At 37.2% G+C, this 11,909-nt stretch overlaps 1 protein-coding gene across 1 annotated transcript in view; it reads right to left on the bottom strand.

The window, feature by feature from the left end:
* plekhf2 (pleckstrin homology and FYVE domain containing 2) overlaps positions 1-11,543 on the bottom strand; it is a 39,297-nt gene extending 27,754 nt beyond the window's left edge. The window contains exon 1 of the mRNA XM_015389521.1: positions 11,388-11,543. The gene's annotated coding sequence lies outside the window, so the exon portion shown is untranslated. The remainder of the gene's footprint in view (positions 1-11,387) is intronic.
* Between the last annotated feature and the right edge of the window lie 366 nt (positions 11,544-11,909).

The raw sequence follows: 11,909 nt of genomic DNA, 5'->3' as shown, positions 1-11,909 counted from the left end.
TCAAAACGCATCCTTGTTGCAGTTTTTAGTTTTATGTAAAGTCATTCTTGGTTTATATTAAACATATATGAGAAATTATGTTTAATATGTTCTCCATCTGTGCAAACATCACTACCTGGAAATAGAAGTAAAAGACAAATTCAAACTCATTTCTGGGAAATTATCATGTAGGAATTCAGCTAAAGTTTGAATGTTTTCATCAATAAATGTGAATTTCAGCTGCAGCTCAGTTGAGTCCAAGAAAAACTTAGTTCTATAGAAACATGCAGTAAAACTAATTAAATTTTTACTGCTTTATTTACTTGAACCAGATACTTATTTTGTGTGAGAAAACTGCAACCTGACGAGAGACTCTTGAAAATCTAAAGTCTCATTAAAGTCACCAGCAAAGCAGGTTTTACCAATAACTCCTACAGGTTCAAACAGATTTTAAACAAGGCGGGCAGTTTAGGAAACTGATTAGTCAGGAACAAGTGTAAACGCGCCAGGAAGGCATGATTCAAGGGTAAAAAAGAGAAAAAGGGCTAGATGCCTCTATGTTCTAACTACAAAAAATCTGATCACAGGTTTAGCTTCAAAGTCTAGAGTATAGATCGGTATTTGTAAATGCATCTCTTGTTACAACAGCAGAGGTTAAGCAGCATCTCTAAGTGAACAAGAGAGTCCTACGTAAAAGCAAACCTTTGGAAACGGAATGGAAAAATACCACACAGGCCAGATCCCAGTTTGATCATTATGTGGAGAATCGTCCTGCTCACATTTCACCAAAGGGATCATTCAGACCAACCAGCACGCCCTGAGCTGCCTGCTCTACAACTGCAGCATAAATAATTAGCAGAATGCGCGTTAAATACATTATCTGCCTACTCAAACCCAGAAATAGCTGACGCAAACGCTTTGCTTTTCTTGAAGTTGCCAAAGTGGTGAACATTATTATTTGAAAGTTATTTCCTCTTTTCAACAAAACAATTGATAACAAACATTTGCAAAGTCAGATAGCAGCATGTGCTTGGATACTTTTAGCCGGTTTAAATATACTGAAGTGTCTGCAACGTAAGAACAGGACAGTAAAAAGAGCCTCAGTCTCTATTGTGTGGTTTAAAACAAACAATTCTCCCCAATTTAAAAAATGCCATGTTTTATTTCTATTTATTCATTTCATTTTTTATTTGTTTGTTTTAAAAATTAGCATTGATGTCAATCATCACATCCTGGGAGGTGAGCATAATTTAAAGCCCACGAAATCCAAGAGGAGACTCCCTCCATTTGCTTTTAATTTGCTTCCTTGATTATTATTAATCAAAAAAGCTTATTAATCCTTGAGGAGAAATATCAGCTTCATCACCTTCAGTTATAGCTGACAGAGGTTGGTCTGTTTTTCAGTGCTAGTCCTGTTTCTCTCCTGTGTGTTCAACTTTCATTGTGACTATCTATATGTGCTCTTTTTCATCTGTTTTGGCATGAAATCTGGCTCATAACTAATCTGTTAAGCTGTTTCCCTCCTAGACAGAGCCACCTGTGGAGCTAGGTCAGTGTTATCTTTTCTAACATACAAAGTATTTATAGATCTGTGCCACTGTGTTCCCTCTGTATCTCTGCTTCTGTCTCCTTTAACCTCAGTCGGCCTCAGCAGATGGCCGCTCACACTGAGCCTGGTTCTGCTGGAGGTTTCTTCCTGTTAAAAGGGAGTTTTTCCTCTCCACTGTCGCTACAAGCATGCTTAGTGTGAGAGATTGCATTTGAGTCAATAAATCGATGCAATCAACTGGTTTTCCTTAGATAGAAAACTTTGAATCAATTTGACTGGATGATCTGGTGAACTGTAAATTGCATTGAGATGACATATGTTGTGAATTGGCGCTATATAAATAAACTGAATTGAAATTGAATTGAATTCTGACTGTATTAGGTCTGCAACAATTAATCTGATTAATCAATTATTAAAATAATTGTAAACTAATTTAGTGTAATCAATTAATCATTAACTGAAATAAAGAGAACCTAAAACATGCCTCTAGCTGACAGAGGAGTAATTATAAAGAAATTTAAAAAACATTCATTAATATCCTGCATTAAAGGAAAAAAAATTTTCATCTGTCAATATGCGCTATTCACTTCTCAAAAATGTTTGTTTCACCTGGTTTAATTCTGTAGAAAAGGAACCATTTGATATCCAATTATTAATACAATAATCGATAAAAATAATTAGAGAGATTAATCGATTAACAAAACATTAGTTGCAGGGTTAGACGGTACGATTTGATTGAATTGTCCCTGTAAAGTGCCTTGAGATGATAATTGTTCTGCATTGGCGCTACATAAATAAACTGAACTGAATTTTTAAAATTTGTCAATAAATGTTTTTTTTTTATTTTATTTAAATTGAAAAACACGTTACTAATCTATCATTCTTATGTAATTGGAAGGAGAAATCAAAATAGGCTTCAACAATCCAAAGCCTTCTAAAAAAAATGGATTTAAAAAAATTTAAAGATTTAAAAAATGTGTTAGACATTTTAACGTAGTGATAAATAATAGAAAATGTTGTAAATTCACACTATAACCAGCCTGCACATTAAATACTCAGTTTATCTGTGAACTGTTTGAAGCAACAAGCAGGAAGTAGCATGTTCTTTTTAAGCAAAGTAATCTGCCTCTATATATAAACAAAGACATGTTGGATTAGGTGCCATGGAGGTGAATTACGCAGAAATGTCCTCGTAAGGTGAACAGAAGAAACATGGCTGGTGGGATATTTCTTCAACCTCGTGAGCTCTGGAAGAACTAGTTTTACCAGAAAGGGATGCCTTATCTCCCTGGCTTACCAGAAGTACTATTCAAAATGTAAAGTCGCTAATCGGCATGCATGATCAGCTTTTATTAGTAACTGAACAGTATAGAAAGAGAAAAAGTCAGCAATCAGATGGTGCTGCATGTTAAAAAAGCTCATTATAATTCCCCACCAAGCTGCTTACTCTCGATTAAGGAACTACAGAGTGACAGCACCCCTCAGACACGTGACTCTTTAGAAACTTGACATTTCTTAGCCGTGTGTAAAAGCAGAATTGGTCACCAAGTGGACGAAGGTGTTAAACTTCAATTCTTTACTTTAGGATTAATAGCCATTATTGTTTCATTTTCACAGCTTTTATTAAATACATGACATTTGTTAAGCTTTTTGTAAACATTTAAAAAAACGCATTTATTGAACAGTCTTACTCAGCTACAGATAGTTGCATTTAAATAAAGTCAGCGAATCCCTGCCCACTGAAACTATGTGGAAGTGTTACTCAGCCCACATCCCCAAATAGAAGGCATGTTTAAAAGCATATTCAAAAGCAACAGTTGGAGGTTTTGGATTGTTTGGGTGATCGATGCAGGTCAAAGGAGGCTGCAGCAAACGGTAAATGCATAGAAAAAATATACAACTAATGATTATTGCTTCTGCAGCTCTTAAGGGATCCCTAACCCGGAAGAACTGATAGAAACCAAGACTTTGAGGCCTGCTTCTCTAAAATGCTGCCTAGTTTCTGCATGAGTTCTGTAAAAAAAAAAAAGATGTGTCAAAACCCACTTCACTATTTTTTGTCAGGTAGTATTTGTCTCAACCATCTTATTATGCAAGACAGGCTTTGCGTTGAAGATTGTCTTTAAAGTAAACATTAGTTAAATCACTCACATCCTCAGAAGGCTCCACCCTTCTGGGCTGAGGGAAAGACATCCAGAGGAAACCAGCTGAGGCTTTATGCAAAACAACAGCAGCTTTCAAGCCTTCCTCTTTTAGGGGAAAGAAAATAGCTATATTACTGCATTTCTTATGCAAGTTAAACCTACATAAAAATTGAGAACGGAATCTGTAGCTTTGATCACATGATTTTTGTTTTTTTTTCTAATACTGTGAGGAAACGATGTATGAGCTTATTTTCTTTTATTTCAGGTTAAAATATAAGTTAATCATACACGAAAATGGCTTTGGGTGACTTCTGTCACTTTAAAATACCTTTAAACAATTAGCAATACATAAATATAACCTTTCTTACCTTTTACTTATATTTCGAGTAGCCTATACATTTCAAAAAAGCAGTTGAACAGCTTTTTAACATCTATTTATTAGTTTTTCAAAGTAAAAAAAAAAGAGAAAATTTCAATTATGCGGATATAAATTCATCCCATGTAATTTTACTTGAAAAAGTATTTTTGCTTTATTTCTTACACCAGGGGTTGACATTAAGGATTTTTACCACTTCGGGCAAGTGGCTTTCACATTTCATTTGCCCAGAAACAATTTTTTACTTGCCCAGTATAATGTTTGATAAATATAGTTCCTAATATTCATTTTTGTATATATAAATCAAGTAAACATGTTTCTTTTTTAAATGTTTTTTTGTAATTCAGTAAGTTTTCAGGTTCCTGGTGTGTATATGCATGCGTCAGATAATGAACTCAAGCCTACATTACTTTTCAATCCTTCCTGCACATTCTTTTCAAACTAAACTTTGCTTTAAACTGTTGTGTGCTTGGAAAAATATAAATTCTAATGTTAAAAATCTAAAAAAAAACTTGACAGGTTAAAAACTTACACTACTACTACTCACCAATTTAACATGTTTAGCTCTATAACATTTAAATGCACCACTTCAATGTCTAAGAGAAAAAAATGTAATGAAAATTTTTTAATGTATGACCACTGTACAGAAGACTGCCATATGATAGAAATATTTACACTGTGCACATACAATTATTATTATTATTTTCCTAATCCCTGACTGATCATTTTTAATCTAGCGTGTATTATAGTTTATATAACTGTATTATATTGCCCGGCGGGCAAATGCAATGAAATCTGTACTCTCCCGACAATAAAAACTACTTGCCCCGGGCGATCGGGTGATGGTTAACATCGAGCCCTGCACACCCTTTTCAAATAAAACCTGTTCGATAGACTTGCAGTCCAACCAGTGGCGGCTGGCCAATAGAGGGCGCTAGGTCACTGCCCCACCCACCCAATAACCTTGATTAAGACATTTTTTTTAAATGTAATTAAATTATGAACTTAAAATATTTTGAAATATGTTGACATATATTTTTTAGATGTGCAAGATAAATATAAAGCAGTACGTTTTTTTTTGTCAGATTGGTCGCATAATTCCACCCTTGGGCGCAAAAATCTTTGCTCATTGACTCTCGTTGAAAGTTGTGCATGTGCAGTAGCTCCTCTGCATTAGAGATATATAGGAGAACTCTGATACGCCCTGAGGTGATAGGAACTGCTGTCAAAGTTGCAGTGCGGATGACTGCCAGGCCAAGTCACAGGAAGCAAGCAAACTTTACCAAGAGAAGCTTGAGGTGAAATTGTGCAGACATTATCGGCCGATCATCAAAATTGGCTTGGCTAACTGCATGCAGCGAGGCTACTGCTTTATTCTGCTGCCTTGACTGCCTGCCTTCTTTTTCAAACGTCAGGATCTGACCCAGCATTGATAAAGACAGGTAGGACTGATTTGAAGCACTTTTTAGAAAAGGCAAAGAAGAATGAACAATCTGGAATTCACATGGAAAATAATATAATATAGTTTACTTTTTCTAGGCGTTCACACACTGATGGTGGCAAGCTACATTATAGCCACAGCGGCCCTGGGGCTCACTGACAGAAGCTCTGACCACCATCAGTAGACAATGCAGGTGAAGTATCTTGCCCAAGGACACAACAACAATGAAAGTCTTGAACCGTCAACCCTTCAATTTTAGAGCAAACTCCAACATCCAACGCCACTGTCGCCCCAAAGAACTCCATTTCACCGCACCCCCGCCATGCTTCTGTGTTTTCATCTGAAAAAGGAGAATCCTTGTTTGCGCACTGAGCGATTTGGTCGACTGAAAATAAAACATGTTGGATTTTCTCCCGACCTCACGATTCCTGATCAGGAGGTGGTCTTTAGAGGCTGATCGCCCCTGGTTACCCCCTGTACACTACACAATCAGGCTGAAAATTGGACCGATTGGAAAATTCTCGCACGACTGGAAAGTGCCCCCAAAAAGGGCAAGATAAATCGCAGTGTAAGCCCGGCTTAAAATGAGTCCAGATGCGTTTGATGCTTCTGCAGCTCCTGTGTTCAACTGCAGAGAGCGACATTGCTATATTTGCTGTAATAATCTGGTAGAAATCAAACTATTTTCTTATTTGCAGTGCATTATATCAAAACCATCTTATTTTAAGGTCAAACATACTAATTTTACTGGCAGACCATCTGATTTAGCTCCTTTTAAGAGGAGTTTTATTTATTTGTAGATCAGGTTTTGCAGGTGTGATGTCATTCCTACCTCTGAACTCTGATTTCCCAGACAAGCTGTCTGGCAGCATTGATCTCATTTCCAATAAAGGTCATATACTAACCATGTGGCATGTTGGGAACACTAAGCTTAACGGAAACACCCTAAACAAGAAAACCAGAGACACAGAATGAGTTGCAGTGCTGTAAATATGCGACTAGCCCACACTGATTTCTATTACCTATGGAACATTAGATAAAGGCATTTCAGATATTATTCAAGATTTTATCTCACAAACCATTTCCTGAGCAGAGTTCCCCTACCTGAGGTTTTCACCTTAAAGATCTAGCAAACAGTAAAGCAATTAACCAGTATTCAATCTGTCATAAAACCTTGTTTCCAAGTCAAATTTAAATCCAAAGACGACTATGATTGTCTGCTTGGACCATCCATCAAAAAACTCGCAACACAGAACTATAAATAAGAGCCTCAATGATATAACAGCCACTAATCTCAATCATTTCGTAACCCCCACCCTGCTCTTCACACTTTCTTCACTCCATATAAGGCAAGCAGTCAACACTTCAGGGCTTTTATTTTTTTGCTCTTCAGGAAACAGGAATAAAAGTTGACACCAGATGCAGCCTGGTTTCAAGTTCACCGGATGTTTTTTTTTTTTTTTAAAAGCTGAAGTTAAAACATATTGTGGGAATATAAAATTATATTACCTGTCAGCATGCTCTTATTAATGGTCCTTTGTTTATTAAGCAATTAATGTTAAAAATAGATAAATCAATTAGTAAAATATTCGCTGGTCGATGCTGTAAGAGGGCTGGGCAACAATAATTCACTATCAATCTATATAGACCGCATTAAATCATTCAGAAAAGCCTTAATCCTTTGTCTTATTTGTGCAAAAAAAGACTAGAAACATTCCTTAGAGAGTTTGGTCCATATGGACATAATAGCATCATGCAGATGCTGAAGATTTAGACTGCACTTCCATGATAGAGCTTCCTGTTCCACCACAGCCCAAATGAACTCTATTGGACTGAGATCTGGAGACTGTGGAGGCCATTTAAATATAGTGAACTCATTGACATTTAAGAAACCAGTGACATGGCGCCTATCCTGTTGGAAGTAGACAAAAAAAATAGACAACAGCAGCCTCTGGCTCAGTCGTCTCTTCGCGGTGTTCCGCTACTGTTCTTGGCGGCTGGAAGGCATTTTTCATGTACATTATCCAAACTGCAGGCAGAATAATAAAATCTAACATTTTTTGCCAGAAGGTTTCGATTGTTAATTTAGGCGTTAAACTGTTTCAGAGGAGTGATCACAGCGATCTGTATCAGCAATGCTGTGTCTCTCTCCCTTCCAGCTCCCACATCAGCCTCTCTGATTGGTTGATGTGGCACGTCAAGCAGCAAAAGTTCAAATTTTCCAACTCTAGCAGCTGCTGCTTCTGAAGCGCGTGTCAGATGCTCAGAACTTCATAAGACGCTGCTCCTGCTGCTCAAAACACGCCGTGGTGCGTACCTTGATGCATCAACCATTGACTTTGCATGTAAACTAGCCGCCTCTGCTGCCTGTGCGGTCTAAACATAGCATTACAATACCGCCACCAGCCTGAATTGTTGATACAAGGTCGCCGAACCAATTTTATTGTCCAATTCTGGTGAGCTGTAGCCAGTGTTTCCTGTTCTTAGCTGACAGGAGTGGCAGCAGGTGTGGTTTGCTGCTGCTGTAGCCTATCCGCCTCGAGGGTGGACGTGTTGAGCATTCAGAGATGTTCTTCTGCATACTTCGGTTGTAATAAATGGTCATTTAAGTTCCTGTTGCCTTGCTAAAAACTTGAACCAGCCTGGCCATTCTCATCCGACCTGTCATTAAAAAGCCTGCTGGACTACCGCTCACTGGATATTTTCCCTTTTTTCTGACCGTTCTCTGTAAACCCTAGAGATAGTTGTGTGTCAAAATACTAGAAGATCAGCAGTTTCTGAAATACTCAAACATGCCTGTCTAACACCAACAACCAAAGTCATTCAAAAAACCTTTTATTCAATAACAGTGACCTGACATTTGAACATATTTCCTGTATTTAGATATGCACTGCAGTCTGTGTTTACAGGGTTTTTCACTGACTGATGTTCTGGGTGCATTTGATTCGAGCTGAACAAAAAGAGCCACAGGTGAGCGAAGACGTCAGCCACAGACAGGGAGCCTGAGCTCTGCAGCTGTAGGCTGTGCTGCTCAGTGGATAGGTTTCTATGCAGCAAGTTTTAGCAACAAAATGTGCGTGTAAGTTAAAAAGTGACCAAACGTCCCCATTTTGAATAAGATGTGCTCTGTAAAAGCCGTCCCCACACATGTCTCTGACTTTATTCTCCGATCATTCTATAATGATTACAGTCAGGGGTGAAAAGCTGAACACGGCCTTTAAATCCGACGAGAACACAACTTTTTCCAAACCGTCAGGGAAAATTAAATATATCGGGATAACATCCAAATGATCATAGTTTAACATTTAATAAATATTGAGGTGACTATGGTTATCAGATATATAGATAATATGAAAAGCATTGATAGTGAAGTTGCTGTATCCAGATGCAATACTAATTTAGCACATAGTTTGGTTATTGTTAGTTTTTAGATCTCTGGATTATTTGCTCCTGAAAAATACTAAAGCTCAGACGAACTTCAAATATTGTGAAATTATATTTGGGTTATTCGTTTTTACATTAATGTGCACACTTGGCTACTAGGATTATCCTTGATGTAACATGAGAAAAGTTAGTTTATTTTTTATGCTTTTTGTAATTTGTCACTTTTTTTGCCCATGGTATTGCAAATGATATCAGGTATGAAATATTGGGGGGGTGCTCACCCCCCCAAAGCAAAAGATAAAACATTTGATTTACTGAAACCAACAGAACAAATAATGATTTCTTCAAATAAATCATCAGCTGCTTCAGATTGATTTTATATGATTGTTTAATCCGAAAAAGGGAAACCAGCAAAACTAAAACAAGGGGAAAGTTTTGGACCAAAGTGCACAACATATTAAATCACCATCATAAGATGCATTCAGCACTATTCCAGATGCACTGGAGGAGTTATTGGCAGTAATACTTGTCAGGTTATAAAATTGGAGATGTCAAGCATTAGAACAAAGTTTGCAAACAGAGCCGCTGTTTCCCCAGTGAGGTAAAGTAGCTTTTGGCGGAAACATTAAATTCAATTCAGTTCAGTTTATTTATATAGCGCCAAATTCACAACACAAGTCATTTCAAGGCGCTTTACAGTTCAACCAGATCATACAGTCAAATCGAATCAAAGTTTTCTAAGAAAAACCAGTTGATTGCATTGACTCAAATACAATCCCTCACACTAAGCATGCTTGTAGCGACAGTGGAGAGGAGAAACTCCCTTTTAACAGGAAGAAACCTCCAGCAGAACCAGGCTGAGTGTGAGCGGCCATCTGCTGAGGCCGACTGGGGTTCAAGGAGACAGAAGCAGAGACACAAAAAGCAGGGATTAAACAGAAAAAACATAAAAATAGAAGAAGAAATATTACTAGTTTCAACAACTGATTAAATGTCCATATAATTGCATGTGAAATGGACAAAGGAGACAAATAATCTTATATGTGAAATAAAAAAATGAGATATTGGGGCAATTAACATTCCATTATGCCCCAAAGACACTTTTTCTTCTATTTTTATGTTTTTATTTTTAATTATCCCGATAGTTATTTTGTTTAAAACAAATCTAGTTAATTTCCTACTGGATATTTTTAACCCAACTTTTGTTTTCTTTTAGTAAGTGATACAGATCAGAGGAGTAGCTTATCATTGAGAACCCGTGAATGACATCAGCGTCTCCATAAACCTCCTTGAACAGTAAAAAAAAAACATTTCAGAGCCGCCATTGGTCACTTTTTACAATTACAGTAGCTAAATAAACCCGCCTGCTTGTACTAAACCACTAAACTGAAACTGCGGCTCTCTAATCTTCTTCTGACAAAGCTCAAACTGACCGAGATCATAAAGCCAGGAGGACAGTGCGATGATGAAATAGTAGTTGTGTAAATATGTTGTAATCAGAAACTTTAATTTGACCGTAAAAGTCAAGAATAATATTTCATTATCTTCCTCATAGTCATGCATGAATATTTTCACACTTTTCAAAGATGTGAACAGCAAATTTGACCTTTTATAGACTGTTAAAGCCTATTAAATAACATTTAAAAGAGGCAAACAGTTTCTAAATAAGCAACAAATCAATCTATCTGCTTGAAACAGATTGGAGAGCAACAGTTAGATTGCTAAAATAGATCATCTCTTTACAACCAGGAGCGATTGTATGAAAAAACTTGACCTCTCCACTCAGTAACAAACATAAACTCATACAAATGGAGACTGTGGATCGCTTCCCTCCCAAAATGACTCAGAAGAAGTGAAGACATGACAAAGTTCCCTTTTTTCTGGGAGAAAAAGTTTCACATAATGACTTCTGAAACTTTGCAGTAATGACTGGTTTAGACTGACTTAATGGTTACCCACGCAAGATTTAGATAACAGGCCAGAGACATCCCCTCCTTATTCCTCCAGCGGAAAGCCTTTATTGATCTAATCTTAAGTTATATATTAATACACGCGGAAAGATATGTGATCTTTGGACCGTTTCCATTCAGTCCACACCTTGAATGAACAAATATATTTCAGCTTTATTTCCAAAAGCTCACCCAAACCTATTAACACCACACGATCCTGAGTAATAATTACTTTTCAAGCCATCGACAAAGTTGGGAAAAGTGGTCATTTCCAGCTTTAGCCACCTAGCTAAGACGTTAGCTTCCAAACACTACGGATATTTCACTTTTTAACCGAGGATAACTTTATTTATTTTTTGTTTAACCACAAAACAGTCACCGGTTTCATAACTCCCCCGAAAACTTTTTCCTTTTTCTTTACTTTTTTTTTCTTTTTAACATGAAGTCGGTTTTAAAGCGTCTGTTAGCAAGAGTGGCAGGAAAAGTAGCCAAAACCCACACAACGAGCTTTAGCCATTCAGCAAAGTGTAAACAGAGACAAGTTGGAAGTGAATTAAAAACGTACCCGACGGTAGCTCCCCGCTCTGCGCTAACTTTTGCGGTGACTCGGTGTTTAGCTGTACTCCAGGAAATATGTGTAAGGCGGTGCGACTGTGTCAGAAAGAAAGTGCCCACCGTGTCCTCAGACACCGACAGCTGGAAACTCCGTACCGGAGATAAAACAACAACATGGCAGCGCCGCGATGCGTTCACGGCCCACCGGACGGGTGGGAAATGGAGAAACCACCTGTGCTAAGAATGCTCTGAAACAACAAAGCTGAGTGCAGTTCAGTAGATTGTGATGTTCAAACTTCCCTACTATAGATTCTTATCAATTAAAAAAATATATAAATATTAAAGGAAAACGCGTTGTTACAATAATGTAGCCCAGATATCACAGATTCAATGTTTTATGTATGGAATTCACAATAATCTGGAAAACTAATTCATACAGAAATAAATAAAATACTCAGTATAATCAAACTAAAGTGGAAAATAAGCTAAAAAAAATATATACATTTGTGTGCAGTGCAACAAAATGATCAAG

The sequence above is a fragment of the Cyprinodon variegatus genome, unplaced genomic scaffold (genome assembly GCF_000732505.1).
Source record: "Cyprinodon variegatus isolate N-32 unplaced genomic scaffold, C_variegatus-1.0 Scaffold0, whole genome shotgun sequence".
In the NCBI taxonomy this organism is placed as follows: domain Eukaryota; kingdom Metazoa; phylum Chordata; class Actinopteri; order Cyprinodontiformes; family Cyprinodontidae; genus Cyprinodon; species Cyprinodon variegatus.
Note: the sequence above shows the minus strand (reverse complement) of the source record. Positions and strands in the feature narration are given on the sequence as shown.